This window comes from Lepisma saccharinum, chromosome 4, assembly GCF_977018435.1.
Source record: "Lepisma saccharinum chromosome 4, izLepSacc3.1, whole genome shotgun sequence".
Lineage (NCBI taxonomy): Eukaryota > Metazoa > Arthropoda > Insecta > Zygentoma > Lepismatidae > Lepisma > Lepisma saccharinum.
In genome coordinates, this window is record NC_139232.1 from 14,775,784 (window position 1) to 14,795,847 (window position 20,064).

The 20,064-nt window shown below is 38.9% G+C and overlaps 25 non-coding genes across 25 annotated transcripts; all 25 read right to left on the bottom strand.

Annotated features, from left to right (window-relative positions):
- Nucleotides 1-9,752: 9,752 nt before the first annotated feature.
- On the bottom strand, nucleotides 9,753-9,825 carry TRNAF-GAA (transfer RNA phenylalanine (anticodon GAA)). The gene has a single exon. It is a non-coding gene; the product is annotated as a tRNA-Phe (tRNA).
- Nucleotides 9,826-15,569: 5,744 nt separating this feature from the next.
- On the bottom strand, nucleotides 15,570-15,642 carry TRNAF-GAA (transfer RNA phenylalanine (anticodon GAA)). The gene has a single exon. It is a non-coding gene; the product is annotated as a tRNA-Phe (tRNA).
- Nucleotides 15,643-15,753: 111 nt separating this feature from the next.
- TRNAF-GAA (transfer RNA phenylalanine (anticodon GAA)) lies at nucleotides 15,754-15,826 on the bottom strand. The gene has a single exon. It is a non-coding gene; the product is annotated as a tRNA-Phe (tRNA).
- Nucleotides 15,827-15,935: 109 nt separating this feature from the next.
- TRNAF-GAA (transfer RNA phenylalanine (anticodon GAA)) lies at nucleotides 15,936-16,008 on the bottom strand. The gene has a single exon. It is a non-coding gene; the product is annotated as a tRNA-Phe (tRNA).
- Nucleotides 16,009-16,118: 110 nt separating this feature from the next.
- TRNAF-GAA (transfer RNA phenylalanine (anticodon GAA)) lies at nucleotides 16,119-16,191 on the bottom strand. Its single transcript has one exon. It is a non-coding gene; the product is annotated as a tRNA-Phe (tRNA).
- A 113-nt stretch (nucleotides 16,192-16,304) lies between these two features.
- Nucleotides 16,305-16,377, bottom strand: TRNAF-GAA (transfer RNA phenylalanine (anticodon GAA)). The gene has a single exon. It is a non-coding gene; the product is annotated as a tRNA-Phe (tRNA).
- Nucleotides 16,378-16,479: 102 nt separating this feature from the next.
- Nucleotides 16,480-16,552, bottom strand: TRNAF-GAA (transfer RNA phenylalanine (anticodon GAA)). Its single transcript has one exon. It is a non-coding gene; the product is annotated as a tRNA-Phe (tRNA).
- Nucleotides 16,553-16,661: 109 nt separating this feature from the next.
- On the bottom strand, nucleotides 16,662-16,734 carry TRNAF-GAA (transfer RNA phenylalanine (anticodon GAA)). Its single transcript has one exon. It is a non-coding gene; the product is annotated as a tRNA-Phe (tRNA).
- A 103-nt stretch (nucleotides 16,735-16,837) lies between these two features.
- Nucleotides 16,838-16,910, bottom strand: TRNAF-GAA (transfer RNA phenylalanine (anticodon GAA)). Its single transcript has one exon. It is a non-coding gene; the product is annotated as a tRNA-Phe (tRNA).
- Nucleotides 16,911-17,018: 108 nt separating this feature from the next.
- On the bottom strand, nucleotides 17,019-17,091 carry TRNAF-GAA (transfer RNA phenylalanine (anticodon GAA)). Its single transcript has one exon. It is a non-coding gene; the product is annotated as a tRNA-Phe (tRNA).
- A 103-nt stretch (nucleotides 17,092-17,194) lies between these two features.
- TRNAF-GAA (transfer RNA phenylalanine (anticodon GAA)) lies at nucleotides 17,195-17,267 on the bottom strand. Its single transcript has one exon. It is a non-coding gene; the product is annotated as a tRNA-Phe (tRNA).
- A 103-nt stretch (nucleotides 17,268-17,370) lies between these two features.
- Nucleotides 17,371-17,443, bottom strand: TRNAF-GAA (transfer RNA phenylalanine (anticodon GAA)). The gene has a single exon. It is a non-coding gene; the product is annotated as a tRNA-Phe (tRNA).
- Nucleotides 17,444-17,545: 102 nt separating this feature from the next.
- TRNAF-GAA (transfer RNA phenylalanine (anticodon GAA)) lies at nucleotides 17,546-17,618 on the bottom strand. Its single transcript has one exon. It is a non-coding gene; the product is annotated as a tRNA-Phe (tRNA).
- Nucleotides 17,619-17,727: 109 nt separating this feature from the next.
- On the bottom strand, nucleotides 17,728-17,800 carry TRNAF-GAA (transfer RNA phenylalanine (anticodon GAA)). Its single transcript has one exon. It is a non-coding gene; the product is annotated as a tRNA-Phe (tRNA).
- Nucleotides 17,801-17,903: 103 nt separating this feature from the next.
- Nucleotides 17,904-17,976, bottom strand: TRNAF-GAA (transfer RNA phenylalanine (anticodon GAA)). The gene has a single exon. It is a non-coding gene; the product is annotated as a tRNA-Phe (tRNA).
- Nucleotides 17,977-18,084: 108 nt separating this feature from the next.
- On the bottom strand, nucleotides 18,085-18,157 carry TRNAF-GAA (transfer RNA phenylalanine (anticodon GAA)). The gene has a single exon. It is a non-coding gene; the product is annotated as a tRNA-Phe (tRNA).
- A 103-nt stretch (nucleotides 18,158-18,260) lies between these two features.
- Nucleotides 18,261-18,333, bottom strand: TRNAF-GAA (transfer RNA phenylalanine (anticodon GAA)). The gene has a single exon. It is a non-coding gene; the product is annotated as a tRNA-Phe (tRNA).
- Nucleotides 18,334-18,436: 103 nt separating this feature from the next.
- TRNAF-GAA (transfer RNA phenylalanine (anticodon GAA)) lies at nucleotides 18,437-18,509 on the bottom strand. The gene has a single exon. It is a non-coding gene; the product is annotated as a tRNA-Phe (tRNA).
- A 102-nt stretch (nucleotides 18,510-18,611) lies between these two features.
- Nucleotides 18,612-18,684, bottom strand: TRNAF-GAA (transfer RNA phenylalanine (anticodon GAA)). The gene has a single exon. It is a non-coding gene; the product is annotated as a tRNA-Phe (tRNA).
- Nucleotides 18,685-18,792: 108 nt separating this feature from the next.
- On the bottom strand, nucleotides 18,793-18,865 carry TRNAF-GAA (transfer RNA phenylalanine (anticodon GAA)). The gene has a single exon. It is a non-coding gene; the product is annotated as a tRNA-Phe (tRNA).
- A 202-nt stretch (nucleotides 18,866-19,067) lies between these two features.
- TRNAF-GAA (transfer RNA phenylalanine (anticodon GAA)) lies at nucleotides 19,068-19,140 on the bottom strand. Its single transcript has one exon. It is a non-coding gene; the product is annotated as a tRNA-Phe (tRNA).
- A 102-nt stretch (nucleotides 19,141-19,242) lies between these two features.
- On the bottom strand, nucleotides 19,243-19,315 carry TRNAF-GAA (transfer RNA phenylalanine (anticodon GAA)). Its single transcript has one exon. It is a non-coding gene; the product is annotated as a tRNA-Phe (tRNA).
- Nucleotides 19,316-19,600: 285 nt separating this feature from the next.
- Nucleotides 19,601-19,673, bottom strand: TRNAF-GAA (transfer RNA phenylalanine (anticodon GAA)). The gene has a single exon. It is a non-coding gene; the product is annotated as a tRNA-Phe (tRNA).
- Nucleotides 19,674-19,776: 103 nt separating this feature from the next.
- TRNAF-GAA (transfer RNA phenylalanine (anticodon GAA)) lies at nucleotides 19,777-19,849 on the bottom strand. The gene has a single exon. It is a non-coding gene; the product is annotated as a tRNA-Phe (tRNA).
- Nucleotides 19,850-19,951: 102 nt separating this feature from the next.
- TRNAF-GAA (transfer RNA phenylalanine (anticodon GAA)) lies at nucleotides 19,952-20,024 on the bottom strand. Its single transcript has one exon. It is a non-coding gene; the product is annotated as a tRNA-Phe (tRNA).
- Nucleotides 20,025-20,064: the final 40 nt, after the last annotated feature.

Genomic DNA, 20,064 nt, shown 5'->3' on the forward strand with positions numbered 1-20,064 from the left:
GAGAGAGAGTGTGAACAGACATACTGCACGTCGGGGAGTGGGTTGGTTGAAGCATGCGAGGTGAACTTTTCGTGAAAGAAACTGTTGAATAAGTGCACTCTTTTATCTCCACAGGCTGATTCCGATTTGTACTTGATTTCCATGGGGACGCGTGGTTTCTGCTTTCTTGAATTTAACAAAGTAAAGAATTTCTTTGGATTGGTAAGGCACTGTGATGTTACGTTGTCTACGTAGTCCTTATATTTTTTCTTAAGTAAATATTTGGAGTGACGTCTAATACTACAGAAGGTTTGGTGTGTATGCACATTGGGGCTTTGTTTCCACAGGTTCCAGGCTTCTTTTTTGTTTTTTAACACCAGGAGAACTTCATTGTCAAACCACATCGGATATTTGGTCGATTTCGGTTTCCTGGTCGGCACGAAGTCATCAATCACGGCGTGCAGTACGTTCACAAACATCTCCACTGATTTGTTGACGTCATCATCCTGCATCAGACACCACGGGTAGAAATGAAGAGCTCGGCGAATGTCCTCCCAGGGTGCATTCCGCCACAGGCGATAAGGCTGCTTTTGCGGTCGAGACTTTCTCTTATCCACGGGGGGCAGGTATACAAGGACATCTAGCGAGTCGTGGTCCGATGGTAAAATGTTTCTTTCCGGGGTTATTTCTGGATCAGGCAGGGTTGCCAGGACGTAATCTAAGTTGCTATCACCGCGTGTCTTATGCATGTTGAATTGCTTCAAACCAATGTCATTCACGAATGTGTCCATGAACCATTGATCAGCCGGGCAGTTTGGAGTACCAGACGTGGGGGTGTTCCAATCGATGGAAAGGTTAAAGTCACCAAAGAGCATTACGTCACCACACATTAAGGCTGCCAAGACTGAATCCCTGCAGGCTTCCAGAATTTGCACTGGAGAGTTTCTGTTCGGTGGATAATACGAACCAATTAAAATTTTTCTACCTTTCTCAAGGTTAAGTTCAACCCACACGATTTCACAGTCACGGTTCAGATCCTTTCGAATTTTGCTTTTCCACTTCACATTCACGCACACCATCACACCCCCTCCTCTTCCAACTGGCCGATCATTTCGAAAAATATTGAAGTGACTAACAAAAGGCAATTCATTGTCTGGAACAGTGTCGTTCAGCCAGGTCTCCGTAAACACCAAGCAATCGTAATTCAACAGCTCCGTCAGGTGAGTAGTACAGTCGGTGAGTTTATTTTTTATGCTTTGAGCATTTTGGTAATAAACTGAGAGGGAGGTAGAGTTCCGTTGGAGGGGCCCGGGGTTCAGATGAACGTCACCACACAGGAGCGCGAGGCACAGGAAGTAACGGTAGCTGGCGAGGGTTGTTGACTTACCTCGAGGGTGCGGGTCCCGTTGTACCGGCGGCCGAGACATGGCTGCAGAGAGCTTGGGAACAATTTGAATAGCAGGAACAAAGTAACTTCTGTAACCAAGTATCCAGTTCGTGATTACAGGATCCCTAGCCCACATTGACGAGCCAGGGTGTAACTTCACAGTCTCATCACGTTGAAAAACACAAATGGCACAAAACACTACAAGAACACAGGCTAAACTTGAGGTGCGAAGAAACGTACTCCTTCTACCATCCGCCATCTTGACTAAAAAAAAGCAAGTATAATGTGTCCAACACTTATATCTCGTGCATGCAATAATGAAGTCAAATTTATTTGAAAAGGTACATTAACTTTGAGGAATTTTTACGATTCTGCTTGCTAGACTTGGAATCAGAGGGGTGTGGAACAATGAATAGAGTTTTTCTCCACCTAGAGGAAATCGGCATCAATTTTGTGCAGAATGCAAATTTATGATGAGTTTATGCGATATCATATTTATAATACCTTGCATAATATCGAACAGTTATCAAAACAATATTTTTGATGACTTGCCGAGAAAATGTGCTTGGAACATAGGAAAGTGGATGTTTTCATAAACGTCAAAGTGTTTTTAAGAGGATGTTGTCAGTAAGTTAATGAAGAGCAGTTGGTTAGACGCTACTATCCTTTTTTTTAACCATACTTGAAAGGTCGCGGGTTCAAAATCCACCTTCTTTTTTTGTTTGCTGAAGATTAAAGCTTTTTTCTTTTAGTTATTCTTCATAAGATGTGTTAACACACGCATTATGATTAATTCACATATCACATATATGTATTCAGGATGCAAAATATAACGTTATTTAAGTTATGTATTGTTTATGCTCTTCACTGACACCTAAAATATTGATTATTACGATATACTAACACACATGCACACACACACACACACACACACACATACAATTATGTTAAGCAGTGATGTAGTACATTACTGTAACGAAGGAGAGAGTTTAATGAGTTCAAATTGCTAAGATTGGTAATTTTATGTACGTTCCTTCGTAATGACTGTTGTTAATCCCGTCACCTCCATCTTTCGATGCGTCTAAAACTAATAGTAAATACCCAATTAACATAAGTAAATGGTTATTGCGACGGAGGCTGATGCGATAAATGAAACTACAAATAACTATTTATATTGAGTGACAAGCAAAAAATTCAAAACCTGAGAATGATCATGAATTCTCCACTGCTTTTTATCAAAATATTTGTCTTATATCAACAGAAAGTACGAGTATCAGATCTAACTAACTTTCCACTAAATTTGCAATACTCAAAACAACCAGCACAGACTTAGCGCTATGTAACTGAATTCTGCGCATTCCACGTGGCATGTGATCATCGAAATAATAATAATAAAAAAAACAGTAAACCTTCCTTCGACAGCCTTCGTAAAGGCCTGGACCTATCCATCTCCAAACTAGTGGTGTGATGGGGCAAATGCCTGAACCGCTGTGACGACTATGTGGAAAAAATAATTCAAGGTACATAGAGCAATTAATATATTTTGATTTTTCTGCATTTTTATTTCGGGTGAAAAAAAATAGTGCAAAGACTTTTCGATTTGTCCTCGTATCGGAAATAAATAATTAACATAAACGTTGATAAACTCGAAGAAACAAATCACCTTTGAAATAATCTCTTTAAATAAAAGTATTCATGTATAAATATAAAAGAACCGAACTTACAAGCGATAAACCACATATTTACATGTTACAAAAAATTGCCTGCCGGTGGGTGAAGAGAAGAATTATTTATTGAATCTATTTCTTTGCATATCGAGTTGTTGTTTTAAGTCCACTTGATGCACAGGAAGGTTAATCTGGGTATCGATACAGGGACCCCTTGATTTCAAGGCGGCGACGCTACCACTGCGTCATCGGGGAGTCTTTTGCAAATCGATTTTTTCAAATTGCTCATTCGGTGCTCTCTTGCGTCGTCACTCCGGGCGACCGTATTTTTCTGGCCATGAACAGCTCGAGACTCGAACCCGGGAACTTACACACAGAAAACTAAACGCATCATTTGAAACAAAAAAAATGCATAAAGTCTGTAGCTCAGACCAAATGTTTAAGTGCATCATATGAAATGATGCAGAAAGGTGCATCAAGAAAAAAGGTGCATCAAATGATGCATTAGTATGCATAAAACATAAAGATGCATCTAAATGTTTGGTCTGCGTTACCTCGTACATTCATGCAGGCAAATGCATCCACATGAGATATACATATGCATCAAATGATGCACTCTTTAATCGTGGATTGCATAGCCTCCAGGGCAGATGTTGGCACCCAAAAAAACAGGGTAGATGGTGTTAACTCAGAACACGGTGCCAAACGTGAATGTACATACACACACACACACACACACACACATGCATGTACAAATATATATAGTTTCCTACATATAAACTATATTCATTACATACGTATATTTATCTCCAACAAAAAATATCGAATCATTTCTAAAAAATTTATTCAATTATTATCACATTTATATATAACTTCGTCTATATTCCAAAAGGAATATCTAAATAGATGGTCTTTAGGCTGGTTACAGTATCGTGAGTAAAATAGGATCGAACCAGATACCTTTAGATTTTAAGTCTAGCAGTCTCCCAGCTGAGCTATTTCGGCTGATAAAGCTTCAAGCAATACAATACCTTCCTGCGAGTTTGAAGTCAATATGTTCAAAAGAAAAGTACGGTTACAGTATTGTGAGTAAAATTAAATGATTTGAACAAACCCGGGATCGCAACAGGGACCTTTAGATCTTGAGTCTAACGCTCTCCCAGCTGAGCTATTTCGGCTGATAATGTTTTTGCGAAAACCGGGATCAAACCAGGAAGCTTTAGATCTTCAGAATAATGCTCTCCCAGCTGAGCTATTTCGGTTCATAAAGCTTCAAGTAATCCAATACCTGCGTGCGAGTGTGATGTCCGAATGTTCATAAGAATAGTACGGTTACAGTATTGTGAGTAAAATGAAATGTTTTTTGCCGAAACTCGGGATCGAACCAGGGACCTTTAGATCTTTAGTCTAACGCTCTCCCAGCTTTTTTTTTTTTTAAAGTTTTATTTCACTATTCTGTTTACATCTATGGATTTTTTGTATACATACAATTACATTACATCCAGATATTTACCAAAATATTGTGACAATCGGACATTTTGTTTATTTGATTGTTTCCATCTAGATCTTTTAAGATACATTGTATATAGGGTGATATTTGGTTCAAACTTTTTGCTATATATATAATATACTGTATGTGCTATTAGCCACACAATGGCATTTTGTTTCTTCACAGGGAAATATTTGAAGTCTGGTAATATACAAATTTTCGCTTGAAAGCATTGTGGCGATATACGACATATTTTGGCAAGGCACATAAGAAGAAAGGCCCAAATTTCTGAAATTCCTTTACATGTAGTGAGGCGATGTTCATTTGTATCCACCTCTCCACATTGTCTACACTCATTTGTTGGTAGTCTTTTTATTTCATTTAGTCGAACATTTGTTGGAACTAGATCATGCACCAGGGTATACCACAAACTTCGTATGTCCGTGTCAAGGAAAGGCTTGTGGAGATTTTGCCATACATTTGACCAAATAACATTAGGAAATTTTTTCTGTATTCGACTCTGCTGCAAAATAAGTTGTCGTTGAAAATGTTCATACAAATATTTTGACAGAGTATTCTTCTTCAAATCCATGGGAAACTCCACATAACTCCATTCTTGTATAAAGATTCGTACATACATAGGGTTCTTTGTTAGTCGAGACAAGTTGGGTGGATTTTGCGGTGGAAACGTATCGGTAAATATACGCAACCACATTGAAGTAATCGACCGTTCAATTAAGTACAATTTATAATTTCTAGCTAAAAATAGGGACTTACATTTATTTTCAATATTCCATAGTTCTAGACCACCTGTCATTTGTGTTTGGCACATGATCGGGAAAGGTACCCGAAAAAAATGTCCGTACCACATGAACCATCCCATAGCAGACTTTATTTGTCGGAGATATTGCTGTGTGATTGGCAACACTTGAGCGACATAATTTAATTTACTAAAAATAAAAGTGTGTAGGAACCAAACACGCTGAATTAAATTGAGTTGTCTTCCTCTCATTTGATAACACTGTAACCTGATTTCGCTTACAATTTTCGTCCAGTTTAGATCCAGCATTCTGGATTCATTAGTATGAAAAGTAATGCCCAATATTTTGAGTTCGTTTACATATTTTATCCCTATGTCCGGATTGTCTTGCTTCCAGTTGCCAACAGGTAAAGCCTTTGATTTTGTCATGTTAACTTCCGCTCCACTGGCAGAACAATACAAACACATTGCATTCAGTATATTTTGGAGCTGGTTCGTTGTTGTTACACAAGCTGATAAATCGTCTGCGAATGTAAACACTTGCGTTTCAAGAAAAGCACTCGCTGCCGGCGGGGCTCGGCACTGAATATATCGAAGTAGCGGGTCCAAGGTCAAAGCGAAGAGAAGCATACTCAAGGGGCACCCCTGGCGAATGGATCTCGTCACGTGTATTGCAGGAGTCACGAATCCATTGATAAGAAGACGGGAGGTTGCCTTTCTATAGAATCTTTGCAAAACAGATATAAAGGCTTCACTGAAGCGATAGGCTCGAAGTACTTCAAACAAATATTGGTGAATTACAAGATCAAAAGCTTTTGTGAAATCAAAGGATAGTATACAAGCTGCGGTTTGTTGCATTTCATAATAATACATTATATCACGTATACCCGCCACCGTAGAAAATATATTTTGAGTTTTACTGACACATGTTTGCCGTGAACTGAGTAAGGAAGATAATATAGGTTTCAGTCTATTAGCCAAAACTTTGGCCATAATCTTATAGTCACAGTTTAACAAAGTAATGGGCCTAAAGTCAGTCACTGCACTCGGACGCGTTTTTTTGGCAATCAGTACAATTATACCTTCATTTTGAAGCACGCATTCGTTTCGAAATGCATCTTGTATTATCTTGACCAATTCATGTTTCATAATATCAAAGAAACGTATATAAAATTGGTAGCCTATGCCATCGTTGCCAGGAGTGCGCTTAACGTTACAAGTACGCAGTGCTTCATACACTTCATCGACAGTGACGTCACTGTCTAACAAAGTTCTGTCTTCGTCCGTCAAAAAATTATTTACCGAGGTGAGCAATTGTTGTACAGCCAATTGATCTACTTCTTTACCAGTATACAAATTATTATAATACGTGTAAAACGCCTGTGATATACCTTGTTGATTGCTATGTGTATCTCCGCCGGGATCGACAATATTGTTTATCAATAGAGCTCGCCTTTGTTTTTGTGTGTGTACATAGTGAAATAAAGAGGTTCGTTCATCTTGCAAGGATGACGCATGAGTAGTTCTTATCTTTATACCCTCCAAGTGATGCCGTTGCAACGTAAGGATTTGTGCTTTGTATTTTTGTATCTGTGGATAATGTTCTGTGACATCAGGTCGCATACATAACTCATGTAAACATTTGTAATAGAAGTTCAACATTAAGTTCCGGTCACGTGCACTTTCTTTCCCTAGCCATTGAAAATAGGATTTAATTCGAGGTTTTACGTATTTTACCCACCACGTATTGTAATCAGTATAGTGTTTTTGTTGCCGGCACCAATACTTCCATTTTTCTTCAAACATATCATTAACATTAGGCTGTTGAAGTAGGGCAGAGTTCATTTTCCAATAGGACGGACCCCAAACTAATTTAGATTCTTGTAGATTAATACTCATTCTGATTGCTATATGATCTGAAAAAGGTACCGGCAAAGCATCTATTGTCGTCACATATTTTATAGTATGACCAAGTGTATAGAATCTGTCCAGTCTAGAACCTGCTTTGTTATTGAAATAGGTAAACACTATATCCTTTCGTTTTTCGGTCCAGATGTCCTTCAGCTGTAAATCGCTGATTAAGGTCGTTAAAGCTAAACTATTTTGAAACTTTCCTATACAATCACATGATCGCAGCACTTGATTAAAATCACCACCTAGGATGATACACGAATCATTATTTGGAAGTAAATATACTATCTCAGACTGGTAAAATTGCTCTCTTTTCCATCTGTTTTGCTGTCCGGAGGGGGCGTAGATATTAACAAAAGTATAGCGTTGACTTTGAAAACTAATTCCCCTCCCATCGACTAATTTCTTTACATTTTTTATTTCTATACCACTTTTGATTAAAATTGCCGTCCCTCTCCCGCTTGTCCCCAAGTTTACAATAGCCTCGTACCCATACAGGAAGTTAAAATCTACAATACAAACTTCCTGCAAGTATAAAATGTCAATCGAATGGATTCGGACAAAGTCCGCAAGCAATTTGCATTTCACTGGTGTCAAGATCCCATTGATATTAAGGGTACAAAGACGAGTGCTGTAATTCATGCACAATAAGATATTATAAAAAACTGTATATAAGAATACCACGTAAGTGTGCATTTTTGGTGCTCAATTACACTAAAGTAAGTATTAGTGCGAAGTGTTTTCAGAATGATGATATTCGTTCATGTGCATGACACAATTTACACTATTTTTTCTACCTGTTATTATATCGATATTCATCTTGTAACTCTCTAACATGTAATATATAACATTACACTGTAGACACTAAGAAAGTACACAAATTTATGTCGCGCACTACACCCATAAATCACTCTCATCTCAAAACATAAACTAACAAACATTTCTCCTTACACTACCACCTAATGGAGGGGGAGGGAAAGGCGATCTGAACCCACATCTAATTAACATTTCACTTTTGTTGGGTCTTCCTGCTGAGTATGACGGACTGCTGGCTGAGAGACATCCTTGTACATTTCTTTTTCTTACCTTCTGCTACCGCTTTCAGTCGTGAACTGGTGCGTTTTTTTCTATTTCGTTGACCTTTGTCCATAACTTGCTTATCATCTGTGGATTCCTCTTCGGTTTGGGAGTCATCTCCTGATACCATTTCTTGCGATTGTGACGAGGGAAGGGGGGGAGCAATTTCAGGTTGGTCATGTTGTTCACTCACGTTTCCTTCTGCTAGTTTCAAGGTCGTTGTGGGCGAGGAAGCGCCTGGCAGGGAAAGCTCATCACCTGCTTGGCTCTTTTCACCTTCCGATACACAGCTGTTCGCGGGGAGGGGAGGGGCTATCTTATCACTAATCGAGGCTTCAGGCGTGACCTGGTGGTTACTCGAAAGTTCCTCGCGTTCAACTTCTGCAACCCATGACGAAGTGTGACCTTCTGTTGTTAACAAATGGGAAGTTTCCTTTGCTGCTCTCTCTGATGAAACTTTGTTCGTCGGAGGATCCAGTGGCGTCTGTGCGGCACCTTCCGGTTCTTTTACATCTGGGTTCTTTGGGGATTCTTTCATTTCTATGTCCAGGGTTGTCGTGGGTACTTGAAAACTTGTAGGCTGGTATGGCAGTGGTTGTTCTTCTGCATCAATATTGATTGGTGATCGGTGGATGGCTTCCGCATATGTTGAGGCTGTCCTTCTTCCTGGTTTTCTACGCTTATCGCAACAATTTGAGAGATGTTCTGTAGATTCACATATCCTGCACGTAATCTTTTGACCATAGTACGTTACCCAATATCGATCACCTTTGATATTGATGTACGATGGAATTGGTTTTTTAAGCGTCATGCGAATTCGCTTTGTACCGGTACGCGTAGGGTATATATGTTCATCTGTGTACTTTTCATCGTCAACATATTTCACGTCACCATATGTTGCCAGTGTCTGTTGTAGAACGTCCATTGGAAGTTCCATAGGAACTACGTGTACATTCACAATTACACTATTTTGATCCGCCCATTCCAGTTTTACCTCATGCTCCCCATTGTCATCAGTGTATACTAATGTGCCTCCCGATCGTAATATTATCTGCTCGCCTAACACTCGCGATATTAACTTTATAAACACACACTTACGATACTGATCGATTTCAATACTAAGCACTTGATCTTCTGTTAGTGACAAATTCTGCTGTATCCACCGATGCAGTTGTATCGATGTCGGTTTTTGTCGCACATTCGTGAAGACCAATTTCACAGTATTCACTCGCCGTACAGACATGGTTAAAAAAACACAGAAGGTAGACTTAACCGGAATTTTACTCGCTTGCACGTAAATGCTCGACACGGACCGCACGTAGAGACGATGCACCGCGTGCCAGTGCTGGCAGCGAACTGTCCCCAGCTGAGCTATTTCGGCTGATAAAGCTTCAAGTAATACAATACATTCCTGCGAGTATGAAGTCCGTATGTTCATAAGAATTTTACGGTTACAGTATTGTGAGTAAAATGATTTTTTTTTGCCGAAACCCGGGATCGAACCAGGGACCTTTAGATCTTCAGTCTAACGCTCTCCCGGCTGAGCTATTTCGGCTGATAAAGCTTCAAGTAATACAATACCTTCCTGCGAGTATGAAGTCCGTATGTTCATAAGAATAGTACGGTTACAGTATTGTGAGTTAAATGATTTTTTTTTTGCACAAACCCTGGATCGAACCAGGGACCTTTAGATCTTCAGTCTAACGCTCTCCCGGCTGAGCTATTTCGGCTGATAAAGCTTCAAGTAATACAATACCTTCCTGCGAGTATGAAGTCCGTATGTTCATAAGAATAGTACGGTTACAGTATTGTGAGTAAAATGATTTTTTTTTTTTTTTGCACAAACCCTAGATCGAACCAGGGACCTTTAGATCTTCAGTCTAACGCTCTCCCGGCTGAGCTATTTCGGCTGATAAAGCTTCAAGTAATACAATACCTTCTTGCGAGTATGAAGTCCGTATGTTCATAAGAATAGTACGGTTACAGTATTGTGAGTAAAATGATTTTTTTTTTGCCGAAACCCGTGATCGAACCAGGGACGTTTAGATCTTCAGAATAATGCTCTCCCAGCTGAGCTATATCGGCTGATAAAGCTTCAAGTAATACAATACCTTCCTGCGATTATGAAGTTCGTATGTACATAACAATAATACGGTTACAGTATTGTGAGTAAAATGAATTGTTTTTGCTGAAACCTGAAGCTTTAGATCTTCAGTCTAACGCTCTCCCAGCGGAGCTATTTCGGCTGATAAAGCTTCAAGTAATCCAACACCTTCCTGCGAGTATGAAGTCCGTATGTTCATAAGAAGAGTACGGTTACAGTATTATGAGTAAAATGAAATGTTTTTTGCCGAAACCCGGGATCGAACCAGGGACCTTTAGATCTTCAGGTTTTTTTAGTTTTTTTTTTGCTGTCATCTAACCAACTTTTTTTTATTATTTACATTTCTTTTTACATTAAATTATCCAAAACTTCAATTCTTGTTACATTAAATTATCCAACTACAATTTGCAAATAATTTGCATACATATGTTTTTTTTCCATACACCACAAGAGTTTGCATAATCATTACAAAATACTCGAAAGTTTCCTAAAACCGGATTTTCTATATTTTCATACATTACAAAAGTGGCTAAAAGCCACTGTAAAGATTGTTGTTTGGTAGCCGGAAAGAAATTGAACTCCGGCTTTAGGATATAGTATACCTTAACACTAGTGGGTGACAAACGACAAATTCTACTTATACATTGTTGTAAAAATAACCATGCCTCTTTAATTTTTCCACACTTAGTCAGGCGATGTTCGATTGTATCAGTTTCATTACACGTGGTACACAACGCATCTATGCTAAATCCTAATCGAGCTCTTTTTTCTTTACAATCTATTAACTCATTTATCGCTCTAAACCAACATGATCTTTGTTTTTTTGTAAGGTGGCGTGCATGTATATTTTTCCAAATTATGTTCCATTTATAAGTTGGATATTTTCCCATAATATGTGAAGCAGGAGATTCCTTGTCCATATTTTGTTTATAGATTTCACGCACAGTTTGTTTCGGTGGATCGTCATTTCTCATCAAAGCGTATATTAACTCAATTATCACAGGAGAGTAATGACTGAAGAAAGGTGGCACCTTTGGTTTGTTTACAGGAGACGCCAGTGGAATTTCAGTGAACAATTGTCGTAAGAAATCAGCATTTGGTTCATTTACGCTGAAAACCCGCGCTACAAACCGCTGATAGAACAAGGTTCTCGCTTTCACTTGGAAATCGATCAATTCAAGGCCACCCTGTACATAGGAACGTGTAAGACTAGATTGTCTAACTTTAAAAACGTTATTTTTCCACACAAATTTACCAATCAGGCCCTTGATTGTGGCCGTATATTGAGGTGTTAATGCTAGTATCTGACAAGTATACCATAATCTTGACAGGCCATATATATTTAAGAAAGTAATTCGTGAATTTAAACATAAGTCAAGATGATTATACATGTATAAATAATATCTTAAATTTGTACATAATTTCTGGTAACTTAAGTTTATACTTTCTTTAATGGTAGAGCCAAACATTATTCCCAATATCTTTAGCGAATTTTGCATTGGGAACACTGTTGTAGCTGAAACAGGCCACTGTAACCCTAAAGCCATACAACGTGTTTTCAAGGTGTTGACCTTGGCACCGGATACTCTCTCGTAATCGATAAGACACTTTTTTAAGGCCAACGCATCTGCAGTGTGTTTACAAACAACTGTTACGTCATCCACAAAGGCACTGACCTTCATGTGGAATCCGTTTACAGAAAATCCTTGGACTTGTTCATTTACATGACATAGAAAGGGGGCCAAAGATAACGCAAATAGCGCCAGAGACAAGGGATTACCTTGAGGTAAGCCATTACTTACTACAAAGGGCTTAGAGAGAAATTCATTTACCTTTGTTTTGATGTGTATACCTTCCATTAAATTCCGAATTTGAGTAATAAGGACCGGTTGTATACCCATATAATTTAACACCTGCCATAAATACTGGTGGTTTACACGATCAAATGCCTGAGAAAAGTCAACAGACACTAAGAAAGCATCGGCCTTAGTATTTTCACACAGTGAAATACAATCTCTTATGTTGGATAGCAGATGATATACTTTTTTATTACCTAGTACTCCATATTGAAAGGGCTGAACTAATGTTTCTATATTGTTTTTTAACCTATTTAAGATACATCTAGTTAATATTTTATAATCCGTATTAAACATTGTTATGGGTCTATAATCAGCTGTCTTCCGTGGATTCTCTTTTTTTGCTATGAAAATTGCAACCCCCGTTTTACATAAGGTACTCAGTTTCCCTGTCGCAAGGACTGCATTTACCCATTCTGTTACCGTAGGTCCTATAAGGGGCCAAAATTGATAATAAAAGGTACCAGAAATTCCATCTAGGCTTGGGGAGGATTTCGATTTTGCCGCACACACTGCGTGATAAACTTCGTCTATCGTAAATTCTGTTCCATTTTGTGTCTCATTTTCAAACTCAGCATGAGGACAATATTGTTGGATATATTCTGTAGAATCAGACAGGGAATTACTTGGAACATTATATATTTCACAAAGGTTCTCCCGTAATAAATTACGTACAGTTTCTTCGTTTTGACACCATTCTCCTTCATTATTTTGGAGTTTGGTAATTAAATTTTTTGATTTTCTTTTATGTATTTGAACTACATGATTTAAAGATACATTTTCATCGGGGTCAATATTTATTAATTTACTTCTTGCCTTTATGCTATTTACCTTTTTGGAATATAACTGAAGTAATTGCGCCTTGACTTTTTTTATACGACTTTGTGTCGACCTATCCATTTGTGCCTTATTATGAAGTTCTCGTAACACACAAAAATGAAAATTTACTAAATTTTTCCAATTTCTAGTCTTTTCTATACAATACGTACGACAAAGTCTTTGGAGGGATGGTTTAAAAACTTGATCCAACCATCGTATAATATCGGTATTTCTCAGCGTTCGTCTTTGCCAACCTTCCCATGCCGTTTGAAAGGCTTGAATAAATTGATCCTCCTTTAGTATTATGGTATTCATAATCCAATATCCCCTTCCGACATGTATATAGTCAAATGGGGATCTCATTTTCATTACTACTGCATCATGATCGCTAAAGACTAGAGGAATTACCTCAATGTCTGACACCAAATGTTGTAAACTACTATCAACATACATACGGTCTAAACGCGATGCCCCGGTTTGTGTTTTATAAGTAAAGCCTAATTTTCCTTTTTGTAATTTTTTCCATACATCAACGAGATTTAGACCAGTTACTAAAGAGTTGAGTTCTGGAGAATAATTGAAGGTGGAAGTTTGGTCTTCTTTATGTAAAGTACAATTCCAATCTCCAGTAACACAAAGTCTATCTGTGTGACCATCTAAACAAGGGGATAATTCCTGTGTTATAAAATTTCTACGTCTATTTCTATTTTGAGTACCAGAGGGAACATACACATTACAAATATTTAAGTTACCCAATTTACCAATTATAATCCTCCCACCGGGGTGAAACTGAACATTTAACATATTTAAACCATGACGTACCAAAATAGACGTTCCCGTATAATTTTGAACACAATTATTATATTCTTCATAGTATTGATGACACTTCAAGGAAGGAATCCCCACCTCTTGAATACAAGCAACATCTACATTATTATTAATTAAAAATTCACGTAAGGCCACAAGTTTAGTGTCACTACTTAACTTATTTACATTTATGGTTGCTAATCGGAGAACCGGATTGGCCATTTTACTTTACAAGAGGAAATAAAGGGAACATGTTAGTATAAATAATATCATTGTGCAAACATTTTTGGCCATTATGCACTCAAATTTTTTAACCCGTCCTTTTGCAATGTCATGGTTTATCAACCATTGGCTGGTCATTTCTATCGAAATTGGGGTCATTTGTTTTCAAACTTTTCGTCGTAGGATAAGCAAATGAAGCATTTTTTTTGTTTATTTTTACGTTTTTGTATTGTTTTACTTACAGTTCCAGCCGATAATTTCTGTGAGGAGGATCGTAGTTCTCTCTTTCGCACACCTCTATTTGGAAGTAAGGAATCCTTTTCAACATCACAGATCTGCTGGGAAATTCCATTTTCCATCCAGTCATCTTTGTCTTCCATGGATAACTGCACTACCGCTCCACTATATGATCTAATGGGGCGAGTTGGAACACGTAATACCGTTGTTTTCCGGCGAGGACAGTCCTGTTTTTTGTGAAGGTCACTAGCACAAATTTCACACGTGGGTGTCTGTCCAGTATATATTATGTGCGTCATAAATTTATCGACCTGAAGAAAGGACGGTATGGTTTTTTTCAATGACATTTTCACTACTCGCACTCCGTTTTGTACTTGATATCTAAACTTCGTGCTCCATGTTTCACGTGTAATGTTATCTACTACACCGAAGTCACTTAATTTGGCACTTATAAGTCGATCATCCAATTCAAGCGGGAGATTGAACACTCGAATATATTTCACTTCTCGGCCAGCATCACTGAGCTTCACTTTTGTCATCTGTCCAGTTTCATAATGGAAGTTTACCTCACCAGAGTATTTTTCTAGGATATTATCCATTGTTGCTCGTCTTACTAATTTTACATATACACCGCGAACAGTTGTCGGTTTCTGTATGGCGTATATTTCATCTAATGTCAATTTGAAGGTTCCGTATATAAATTCATGTATTTCACTAGCACTCGGTTTAGTTGTTCCATTATCAAAGCTTACCTGAATGGTATTTTCACGCTGCATGATGATCGTATGTTGTCGTTTCAAGTCTATTCACAAATTCAGTGGGAAAAAAATCCCAATTTGATGGCGAAACAGTTCACCACGGTACTCGGTTAACTCGTTTGCTCACAGCAGCTCGCAACACGTCTGTACTCTACCGTGCCGTGGCACTGACTTAGTCTAACGCTCTCCCAGCTGAGCTATTTCGGCTGATAATGCTTCAAGTAATACAATACCTTCCTGCGTGTATGAAATCCGTATGTTCATAAGAAAAGTAAGGTTACAGTATTGTGAGTAAAACGAAATGTTTTTTTTTTCGAAACTCGTGATCGAAACAGGGACGTTTAGATATTCAGAATATTGCTCTCCAAGCTGAGCTATTTTAGCTGATAAAGCTTCAAGTCATACAATACCTTCCTGCGAGTATGAAATCCGTATGTTCATATGAATAGTACGGTTACAGTATTGTGAGTAAAATGAAATGTTTTTTTTTTTTTTTTGCCGAAACCAGGGATCGAACCAGGGACCTTTAGATCTTCAGTCTAACGCTCTCCCAGCTGAGCTATTTCGGCTGATAGACCTTCAAGTAATCCAACACCTTCCTGCGAGTATGAAGTCCGTATGTTCATAAGAATCGTACGGTTACAGTATTGTGAGTAAAATGAAATGTTTTTTTTTTTTTTTGCCGAAACCAGGGATCGAACCAGGGACCTTTAGATCTTCAGTCTAACGCTCTCCCAGCTGAGCTATTTCGGCTGATAGACCTTCAAGTAATCCAACACCTTCCTGCGAGTATGAAGTCCGTATGTTCATAAGAATCGTGCGGTTACAGTATTGTGAGTAAAATGAAATGTTTTTTTTTTTTTGCCGAAACCAGGGATCGAACCAGGGACCTTTAGATCTTCAGTCTAACGCTCTCCCAGCTGAGCTATTTCGGCTGATAGACCTTCAAGTAATCCAACACCTTCCTGCGAGTATGAAGTCCGTATGTTCATAAGAATCGTACGGTTACAGTATTGTGAGTAAAATGAAATGTTTTTTTTTTTTTTGCCGAAACCAGGGATCGAACCAGGGACCTTTAGATCTTCAGTCTAACGCTCTCCCAGCTGAGCTATTTCGGCTGATAGACCTTCAAGTAATCCAACACCTTCCTGCGAGTATGAAGTCCGTATGTTCATAAGAATCGTACGGTTACAGTATTGTGAGTAAAATGAAATGTTTTTTTTTTTTTTTTTGCCGAAACCAGGGATCGAACCAGGGACCTTTAGATCTTCAGTCTAACGCTCTCCCAGCTGAGCTATTTCGGCTGATAATGCTTCAAGTAATACAATACCTTCCTGCGTGTATGAAATCCGAATGTTCATAAGAAAAGTACGGTTACAGTATTGTGAGTAAAATGAAATGTTTTTTGCCGAAACCCGGGATCGAACCAGGGACCTTTAGATCTTCAGTCTAACGCTCTCCCAGCTGAGCTATTTCGGCTGATAGACCTTCAAGTAATCCAACACCTTCCTGCGAGTATGAAGTCCGTATGTTCATAAGAATCGTACGGTTACAGTATTGTGAGTAAAATGAAATGTTTTTTTTTTTTTGCCGAAACCAGGGATCGAACCAGGGACCTTTAGATCTTCAGTCTAACGCTCTCCCAGCTGAGCTATTTCGGCTAATAATGCTTCAAGTAATCCAATACCTTCCTGCGTGTATGAAATCCGTATGTTCATAAGAAAAGTACGGTTACAGTATTGTGAGTAAAATGAAATGTTTTTTTGCCGAAACCCGGGATCGAACCAGGGACCTCTAGATCTTCAGTCTAACGCTCTCCCAGCTGAGCTATTTCGGCTGATAGACCTTCAAGTAATCCAACACCTTCCTGCGAGTATGAAGTCCGTATGTTCATAAGAATCGTACGGTTACAGTATTGTGAGTAAAATGAAATGTTTTTTTTTTTTGCCGAAACCAGGGATCGAACCAGGGACCTTTAGATCTTCAGTCTAACGCTCTCCCAGCTGAGCTATTTCGGCTGATAATGCTTCAAGTAATACAATACCTTCCTGCGTGTATGAAATCCGTATGTTCATAAGAAAAGTACGGTTACAGTATTGTGAGTAAAATGAAATGTTTTTTTGCCGAAACCCGTGATCGAACCAGGGACCTTTAGATCTTCAATCTAACGCTCTCCCAGCTGAGCTATTTCGGCTGATAATGCTTCAAGTAATACAATACCTTCCTGCGTGTATGAAATCCGTATGTTCATAAGAAAAGTACGGTTACAGTATTGTGAGTAAAATGAAATGTTTTTTTGCCGAAACCCGGGATCGAACCAGGGACCTTTAGATCTTCAATCTAACGCTCTCCCAGCTGAGCTATTTCGGCTGATAATGCTTCAAGTAATACAATACCTTCCTGCGTGTATGAAATCCGAATGTTCATAAGAAAAGTACGGTTACAGTATTGTGAGTAAAATGAAATGTTTTTTGCCGAAACCCGGGATCGAACCAGGGACCTTTAGATCTTCAGTCTAACGCTCTCCCAGCTGAGCTATTTCGGCTGATAGACCTTCAAGTAATCCAACACCTTCCTGCGAGTATGAAGTCCGTATGTTCATAAGAATCGTACGGTTACAGTATTGTGAGTAAAATGAAATGTTTTTTTTTTTTTGCCGAAACCAGGGATCGAACCAGGGACCTTTAGATCTTCAGTCTAACGCTCTCCCAGCTGAGCTATTTCGGCTAATAATGCTTCAAGTAATCCAATACCTTCCTGCGTGTATGAAATCCGTATGTTCATAAGAAAAGTACGGTTACAGTATTGTGAGTAAAATGAAATGTTTTTTTGCCGAAACCCGGGATCGAACCAGGGACCTCTAGATCTTCAGTCTAACGCTCTCCCAGCTGAGCTATTTCGGCTGATAGACCTTCAAGTAATCCAACACCTTCCTGCGAGTATGAAGTCCGTATGTTCATAAGAATCGTACGGTTACAGTATTGTGAGTAAAATGAAATGTTTTTTTTTTTTGCCGAAACCAGGGATCGAACCAGGGACCTTTAGATCTTCAGTCTAACGCTCTCCCAGCTGAGCTATTTCGGCTGATAATGCTTCAAGTAATACAATACCTTCCTGCGTGTATGAAATCCGTATGTTCATAAGAAAAGTACGGTTACAGTATTGTGAGTAAAATGAAATGTTTTTTTGCCGAAACCCGTGATCGAACCAGGGACCTTTAGATCTTCAATCTAACGCTCTCCCAGCTGAGCTATTTCGGCTGATAATGCTTCAAGTAATACAATACCTTCCTGCGTGTATGAAATCCGTATGTTCATAAGAAAAGTACGGTTACAGTATTGTGAGTAAAATGAAATGTTTTTTTGCCGAAACCCGGGATCGAACCAGGGACCTTTAGATCTTCAATCTAACGCTCTCCCAGCTGAGCTATTTCGGCTGATAATGCTTCAAGTAATACAATACCTTCCTGCGTGTATGAAATCCGAATGTTCATAAGAAAAGTACGGTTACAGTATTGTGAGTAAAATGAAATGTTTTTTGCCGAAACCCGGGATCGAACCAGGGACCTTTAGATCTTCAGTCTAACGCTCTCCCAGCTGAGCTATTTCGGCTGATAGACCTTCAAGTAATCCAACACCTTCCTGCGAGTATGAAGTCCGTATGTTCATAAGAATCGTACGGTTACAGTATTGTGAGTAAAATGAAATGTTTTTTTTTTTTGCCGAAACCAGGGATCGAACCAGGGACCTTTAGATCTTCAGTCTAACGCTCTCCCAGCTGAGCTATTTCGGCTGATAATGCTTCAAGTAATACAATACCTTCCTGCGTGTATGAAATCCGTATGTTCATAAGAAAAGTACGGTTACAGTATTGTGAGTAAAATGAAATGTTTTTTTGCCGAAACCCGGGATCGAACCAAGGACCTTTAGATGAAATCCGTATGTTCATAAGAAAAGTACGGTTACAGTATTGTGAGTAAAATGACATGTTTTTTTGCCGAAACCCGGGATCGAACCAGGGACCTTTAGATCTTCAATCTAACGCTCTCCCAGCTGAGCTATTTCGGCTGATAATGCTTCATGTAATACAATACCTTCCTGCGTGTATGAAATCCGAATGTTCATAAGAAAAGTACGGTTACAGTATTGTGAGTAAAATGAAATGTTTTTTGCCGAAACCCGGGATCGAACCAGGGACCTTTAGATCTTCAGTCTAACGCTCTCCCAGCTGAGCTATTTCGGCTGATAGACCTTCAAGTAATCCAACACCTTCCTGCGAGTATGAAGTCCGTATGTTCATAAGAATCGTACGGTTACAGTATTGTGAGTAATATGAAATGTTTTTTTTTTTTTGCCTAAACGAGGGATCGAACCAGGGACCTTTAGATCTTCAGTCTAACGCTCTCCCCGCTGAGCTATATCGGCTGATAATGCTTCAAGTAATACAATACCTTCCTGCGTGTATGAAATCCGTATGTTCATAAGAAAAGTACGGTTACAGTATTGTGAGTAAAATGAAATGTTTTTTTACCGAAACCCGGGATCGAACCAAGGACCTTTAGATCTTCAGTCTAACGCTCTCCCAGCTGAGCTATTTCGGCTGATAATGCTTCAAGTAATACAATACCTTCCTGCGTGTATGAAATCCGTATGTTCATAAGAAAAGTACGGTTACAGTATTGTGAGTAAAATGAAATGTTTTTTTGCCGAAACCCGGGATCGAACCAGGGACCTTTAGATCTTCAATCTAACGCTCTCCCAGCTGAGCTATTTCGGCTGATAATGCTTCAAGTAATACAATACCTTCCTGCGTGTATGAAATCCGAATGTTCATAAGAAAAGTACGGTTACAGTATTGTGAGTAAAATGAAATGTTTTTTGCCGAAACCCGGGATCGAACCAGGGACCTTTAGATCTTCAGTCTAACGCTCTCCCAGCTGAGCTATTTCGGCTGATAGACCTTCAAGTAATCCAACACCTTCCTGCGAGTAT